Genomic DNA, 8,019 nt, shown 5'->3' with positions numbered 1-8,019 from the left:
ATTTGGTTTCTTTATATGGAATCCATTTCAGATTTTATTCCTTCAAACCAATTTTGAAGAATCTATATCACATATAGTTTCCTCATAAGTAGAGGGATCAACATTTGATCTCTTACTCCATGACTAAACAACTCTTGTTTATCATGTGGGAAAACCATTTCTCTCCAGTGGACGAGATACTCTACTTAATCTTCGAGTTGTTAATGTAGATACATCTTTTACTAACTCCGGCTTTTAGTGGGTTTGATCAATCTTCATTGATTCATTATTTTGTTGGTAACTAGATGACTCCTCATCTAATTCTATATTCCTTTCTTAGTGTCCCTCTTGAATAAACGCTTTATCAAGAAAGACTACCACCGATAAACAACGATTGTTTGTTCGGTTCGAATATAGAAACAATATCCTAAACTGTCTTTAGGATATCCAACATAACCTTTCCATGATTGATTTTGATTCCAAATTTATCGGATATCAGTTTCCTGATATGTTCCGAACACCCTCAAATATTAACATCCTTAAGACTTGATTCCATACCATATCTCATAAGGTATCTATGGTGCAAATTAGTTGGAATTTAATTTAGAATTTTATTTGCGGTAAGAAGTGCTTGACCCTATAACGAGATGGATAAGTCAGTATATAGCTCATTATTGATCGTATCATTTCCCACAATGTACGATACCTCCTTCTTGACAGACGCACCATTCAACCATGGTGTTCCCAAGGAGTAAGTTGAAAAATAACACCACATTCCTTTTAGGAACATACCAAATTTTGTACTCAAGTATTCTTCCCTTTTCGATCACATCGTAAAGTATTAATACCTTTTCCAATTTGGTTTTCTACTTCATTCTTGAAGTCATTCGAACATTTCAAAATCTTCATGTTTGTTCTTCATAAGACAAACTTAACTATATCGTGATAAATCATCGATGTAGAAAATGAATTATAAGTATCTACCTTGGTCCGTTTCTTTAAACGTACCATATACATTACTATGTATGATCTCTTAAACGGCTTTAGCTCTACCTCTTTGTCCCACAAAGAATAATCAGGTCATGTTGCCTTTAAGATACGACTCACAAATCGGAAGAGATGAAAAATCTTGATTGCTCAAGATTCCCATCCTATTTAACTTGTTATGTCTATCTTTTGCAATATGTCCTAATTATAAATGCCAAAGTTGTTTAGAAGTTTGATAACTTATGGTATTAATTTCCAAAACATCTTTTGCATTAAACATCTTTATTCAAGTCATAAAGAACATTTTGTACATATCCATACCCAACTCCGTATTATCAAACATAATACTACAAACATCCTTTGTAAATAGAAAATCAACTACCAAATTTGTCATACAAATTCGGATATGATATTTCTATATATATTGGGTAAGTGCAAAAAACTTGTTTAATTACAACTTATGTTTATTTAAGAAAATTGAAGTTGATCCTATAGCTCTTGTCGCAACGCTTGCGTCATTCCCGAGATTTAAGATTACTTCATCTTTTTCCTTTCTTTCTCAGTTTTACTAAATCCGTAAAAGATAAACAAATGTGAGAATTAGCATCGGTATCCAATACCTAAGCTTTTAAATGAGCAATTGACATTGGAACATGAGATAGACACATTCTTGATGGAATTGTCGTTACTCTCGTTATTGCCCTATAAGTATTCACAATACATAATACAATTTCCATTTCAATGTCTTTTGTTTTGACAAAAGAAACAATTTCTTTTATTGACCAAACCGCCTTTTAAATATTCCAAATATTTTCGGCTATGACTTATACTGTCCTACATCTTAACAAACGAAAACACTTTTCTTTGTTAACCAATGTGCATTTCTTTTTCGCAATAGCCTTGGAGGCATCTAAATATCTTAATCAATCAAAAAAATGGTTTTAAACCACTAGCCGAATACTATAGTGAATGTCACTTAAAAGGATTCTATTTAATCTTATTATCCCTTAGATAGCAAAGATCTCTAATTAGTATTCGTGTTATTTTGTATATTTAACCATAATGATTTGGTCTTTATCAAAATGGCCTCCCACTATCTTTTTCGAATCCTACACTTCCAAAATAGGAAACGTGAATCTTTGTTGGAAAAGATTTCAAGCGGGTGATTGAGTTCTTATAGTCATTGATCTTTCCCTCAGGTACGCCTAATTGCCGTTATTGGGATCACAATGTACTACAAGTGAACAACACTTGTTCATCATTTCTCATATGAGGTTCAATCATTTCCGGCTCCTAATGCTTTCACCCTCAGATACCCATTGTCGTTATTGGGTTTCTGCATTAGTTAAGTTTAACCCATTGAAACAACTAAGATGTATCAATTTGAATAATTCACGACTCAGGTACGCCTAATTGCCGTTATTGCCGTGTACTATATCGATACACCTGTAACATCTCATGCTTAACAATAAACTCAACAACAGCCTCTTGACGATATCATCTCACCCCTATGTATCCATAGCCGACAAAATGATAACTCAAAGTGTGTTAGTTTATTGCTCCAATGGAGAGCCATTGATAAATCAATTTAATGATTAATCAATATAAACTTAATCTTTAAACTTATAGGAAGATTTCTTAGGGTTTTAAGTTATTCCGGTCTCACTAAACACACAACACATTTTAGCATGCATCTCATACATATTAAAGCTAAAATGAATCATGCAATCACACATGTATGATCATGGACTTCCTAGGTCTCATTCTTTAGCCACAAAAGAATGAGCAAACTATTACATGTCTCGGAAATGATTCTCTAATCATTTACTATGTAATATCTACTTTCTTTAGGTATCGAGGATTCATCCTCGAACCTCCGAAAGCCTCAACCGATTGCTGATGCTCGAAAAAAAAATTTATTTTTTTTTACGTTTTTTTTTACGGTTTTTTTTTTTTCTCGAGTCGGAAACTTTTTCCAGGGTGTAAAACCCCTTTTTCAGCATTTCGGTTTTTTACGGAAAAAAAATATTTTTTTTTCGAGCCAAAAACTTTTTCCCGGGTGTAAAACCCGTTTTTCAGCATTTTTTGTTTTTATTAAAAAATATTATATATTTTTTTTTCCGGTTTTTTTTTTTTTCGGGTTTCGCTTTTTCCGCATATTCCGTTGATGACAACATAATGCACAAGCGAATCACGTATTGTGTTAAATGATCACATTAGAAAAATTCCCAGGATAGATTGGAGGGTCATGAGCGGACCACTTAAGTACCAATCTCCTAGACAGAATTTATTCAAATGTAATTAATATCACAATAGCGTTTGTTCATCTTGAAAAAAAAAATAATCCCTCGGAATTATAAATTACATGCCTAATAATAATTCCTAAGTCCATGATTATTTATACATTTATTCAATCGTAAAGCGTTAATACTCGATGATACGGTGGCTCTGATACCACTGTTGGCGCAGCGGGAGGCGCGGTCCGGATCATATATTTCAATTCAAAATCGAAATTCTAATAATCCGGATCTTAAAGTTGATCATATCAACAATAAATGGATCGTCGTATCATTTAGTAATTAAAGCATGCATCTAGGAATCGTAAGAAGAATACCTATGTCGATTCTCCAATGATTCTTGTAGTCCCGAAAGTACGGCGACCTCAAGCTCGTCCACACGAGTATGCGTCCGATCGAATCCTCGCCTTAAAGTAATCCTGCAAGAATTCCTCTTGCCGAGCAGCCCTCAGCTCAAACTCTTGCCGCGATCACTACCTTGCTCAGATGTATGAAAAACGTCGCCAAGTTTTTCCCGTGATTGATGACTACTTGAACTCCTTCAAGTGCTTTCTCTCTCTACAACTTTGTAGTGAGATGTGTGTTGTGCGGTGTTGTGAAATGAGCAAGGACATGCTCTATTTATAGGCTAGAGCATGCCTTAAGAATGCAACACCTTGCATGCTAGGTGTCACACACCAAGCAAAGGTGTTGCCACCATATGACACCTTTCATGTGGTGACATCACATAGGTGACATCATATAGGTGATGTCATCATATGACATCACATATATGACATAGGCTTATCTCATTACATCATCACCATGACATCATCATTCCATTAGCTAATGATTAGTCATTTAAGTATCATTAATTACACTAATTAATTACTTAAACCTTTTAATCATAAAACTTGGTTAAAATATAATTAGGTTCCTACTAATTTATAACTCTTATAAATTAGTCCCTAATTAATATGGACATAATACAATTAGGTTCCTACTAATTTATAACTCTTACAAATTAGTCCCTAATTTGTACTTGTTTTTCATCTTAGATTAATTTCCGAGATATGCTAGTATCTATATGAAATCCATCTTTCGTAAACTCAATCGGTTGCACACTCTATTGTGTGTGACTAACTAGGTTCACATTTATATGGCAACGAGAGACATAAGAAACGCCTTTCTTATATTAAATAATTAAATCCCATTTAATTATTAATTCTCGTAGATCGAGAGTGACGTCTAGCAACATATCACGACCCCCAAATAGAGATGAATGTTTCGATGCATTCTTTTTGAACCAATGTTCATAATTACCGTACACTCAAAATTCCCTTCATCTAAGATTCCAATCTCGACTAGTGTCACGGTTAAGTCAAACACTGTATGTCTTGATTATATGACCTCATCTCCCAGTTCTAATTCTTGATAAATATGACTTCCACTAGAAACAACTTTCTATGTAAGTCATATACACCTACGCAGGTTTTATCATCCATCAAGAACAATTTGAGATAGCATAGAATCTTGTCTCAGTTCATCCAGAGTGATGAATCCTTTCTAGGTTAAACCCCTATCTCCATATACAACTAACTAGAGCCAACACATCCCGCGGCTCTAGCTCATGAAAGATCTAGGGTTAAGGAGTATCAAACTCTAATCACCTATATACAAGATAGTGTCACCGCAAGTCAAAGGACATATGTACAATTATGAACTAGATGATATTAAATTGACTTTAATGAATTACCATGTATAAGTCATCTAGCGTCACTTGTTCGACTCACTCAACACCTTGAGTGTCCACATGTTTATTCTGATCCCCATCATGTAGTATGAGACTCACTACTTCCTATAATTAGTAACTATTTACTAATCAGGAGAATAAACAGAGGTGACGATCTTTCCGGGATGATGCGATGCCCTTATTCGTAGGACCCAATCGATCGTGAACGGTTATTTGGATCACTTGTATAATAGAATCTATCACTCATATTCTTAACACCTTAAGAATAGATTCTATCACAATGTGATAAGGACAATACGTAGTAAATGAACACTAGTTGATGAGACACTTAGTTCAAATAGAACATATATATCTTTGCCATGGGGATTAATTCTACAAATATACACGATCAAATGGCCCTAGGGCACATACTACTAACAGTTTCGTAACGTTTGTAAACGTTTGACTTAAATTGCTAAAAATGTGAAACGCTTGGATTTGATTATTAATGTTTGTAAACTTTTGGCTTATATTTCTAAAAAGGCGAAACGCTTGGATTTCTTTCGTAACGTTTGTAAACGTTTGGTTTAAATTGCTACAAAATGTGAAACGTTTGGATTTGTTTCGTAACATTTTAAAGGTTTGGTTTTGTTTCGTAACATTTGTAAACGTTTGTCTTATATTGCTAAAAAGGTGAAACGTTTGGATTTGTTTCGTAATGTTTGTAAAAGTTTTGCTTAGATCGCTAAAAAGGTGAAACATTTAGATTTGTTTGAAAACGTTTGTAAACGTTTGGCTTAAATCGCTAAAATGGTGAAATGTTTGGATTTGTTTCGTAACTTTTATAAACGTTTGGCTAAAATCGCTATAAAGGTGAAACATTTGGATTTGTTTCGTAACGTTTGTAAACGTTTGGCTTAAATTGCTAAAAAAGTGAAACGCTTAAATTTATTTCATAACGTTTGTAAATGTTTGGCTTAATTTGTAAAAAAGGTGAAAAAGTTGGATTTGTTTCATAACCTCTGTAAACGTTTGGCATAAACCGCTAAAAAGGTGAAACGTTTGGATTTGTTTCATACGTTTGTAAACGTTTGGCTTAAATCGCTAAAAAGGGGAAACGTTTGGATTTGTTTTGTAATGTTTGTAAACGTTTGGCTTAAATTGCTAAAAAGGTGAAACGCTTGGTTTTGCTTTGTAATGTTTGTAAATGTTTGGTTTAAATCGCTAAAAATGCGAAACGTTTGGATATTTTTCGTAACGTTTTAAATGTTTGGTTTTGTTTCGTAACGTTTGTAAACGTTTGGTTTAAATTGCTAAAAACTTGAAACATTTGGATTTGTTTTGTAACATTTGTACACGTTTGGCTTATATCGCTAAAAAGGGGAAACATTTTGATTTGTTTGGTAACGTTTGTAAACGTTTGGCTTAAATCGCTAAAATGGTGAAATGTTTGGATTTGTTTCGTAACTTTTGTAAACATTTGGCTAAAATCGCTATAAAGGTGAAACATTTGGATTTGTTTCGTAACGTTTGTAAACGTTAGGCTTAAATTGCTAAAAAAGAGAAACGCTTAAATTTATTTTATAACGTTTGGAAACATTTGGCTTAAATTGTAAAAAAGGTGAAAAAGTTGGATTTGTTTCATAACCTCTGTAAACGTTTGGCTTAAACCGCTAAAAAGGTGAAACGTTTGTATTTGTTTCATACGTTTGTAAACGTTTGGCTTAAATCGCTAAAAAGGGGAAACGTTTCGATTTGTTTTGTAACGTTTGTAAACGTTTGACTTAAATTGCTAAAAAGGTGAAATACTTGGATTTGTTTCGTAACGTTTGTAAAACGTTTGACTTAAATTGCTAAAAAGGTGAACCGATTGAATTTCTTCGTAACGTTTGTAAACGTTTGGCTTAAATTGCTAAAAAGGTGAAACGCTTGGTTTTGTTTTGTAATGTTTGTAAATGTTTGGTTTAAATCGCTAAAAATGCGAAACGTTTGGATTTTTTTCGTAGCATTTTAAACGTTTGGTTTTGTTTCGTAACGTTTGTAAACGTTTGGTTTAAATTGCTAAAAACTTGAAACATTTGGATTTGTTTTGTAACATTTGTACACGTTTGGCTTATATCGCTAAAAAGGGGAAACATTTTGATTTGTTTGGTAACGTTTGTAAACGTTTGGCTTAAATCGCTAAAATGGTGAAATGTTTGGATTTGTTTCGCAACGTTTTTAAACGTTTGGATAAAATCGCTATAAAGGTGAAACGTTTGGATTTGTTTCGTCACGTTTGTAAACGTTAGGCTTAAATTGCTAAAAAAGTGAAACGCTTAAATTTATTTTATAACGTTTGGAAACATTTGGCTTAAATTGTAAAAAAGGTGAAAAAGTTGGATTTGTTTCATAACCTCTGTAAACGTTTGGCTTAAACCGCTAAAAAGGTGAAACGTTTGTATTTGTTTCATACGTTTGTAAACGTTTGGCTTAAATCGCAAAAAAGGGGAAACGTTTCGATTTGTTTTGTAATGTTTGTAAACGTTTGACTTAAATTGCTAAAAAGGTGAAATACTTGGATTTGTTTCGTAACGTTTGTAAAACGTTTGACTTAAATTGCTAAAAAGGTGAACCGATTGGATTTTTTTCGTAACGTTTGTAAACGTTTGGCTTAAATTGATAAAAAGGTGAAACGCTTGGTTTTGTTTTGTAATGTTTGTAAATGTTTGGTTTAAATCGCTAAAACTGCGAAACGTTTGGATTTTTTTCGTAGCATTTTAAACGTTTGGTTTTGTTTCGTAACGTTTGTAAACGTTTGGTTTAAATCGCTAAAACTGGAAACGTTTGGATTTGTTTTGTAACGTTTGTACACGTTTGGCTTATATCGCTAAAAAGGGCAAACATTTAGATTTGTTTGGTAACGTTTGTAAACGTTTGGCTTAAATCGCTAAAATGGTGAAATGTTTGGATTTGTTTCGTAACGTTTTTAAATGTTTAGCAAAAATCGCTAAAAAAGTGAAACGTTTGGATTTGTTTCGTAACGTTTGTAACCGTTTGGCTTAA

This window comes from Mercurialis annua, linkage group LG5 (genome assembly GCF_937616625.2).
Source record: "Mercurialis annua linkage group LG5, ddMerAnnu1.2, whole genome shotgun sequence".
Classification (NCBI taxonomy): Eukaryota; Viridiplantae; Streptophyta; class Magnoliopsida; order Malpighiales; family Euphorbiaceae; genus Mercurialis; species Mercurialis annua.
Note: the sequence above shows the minus strand (reverse complement) of the source record.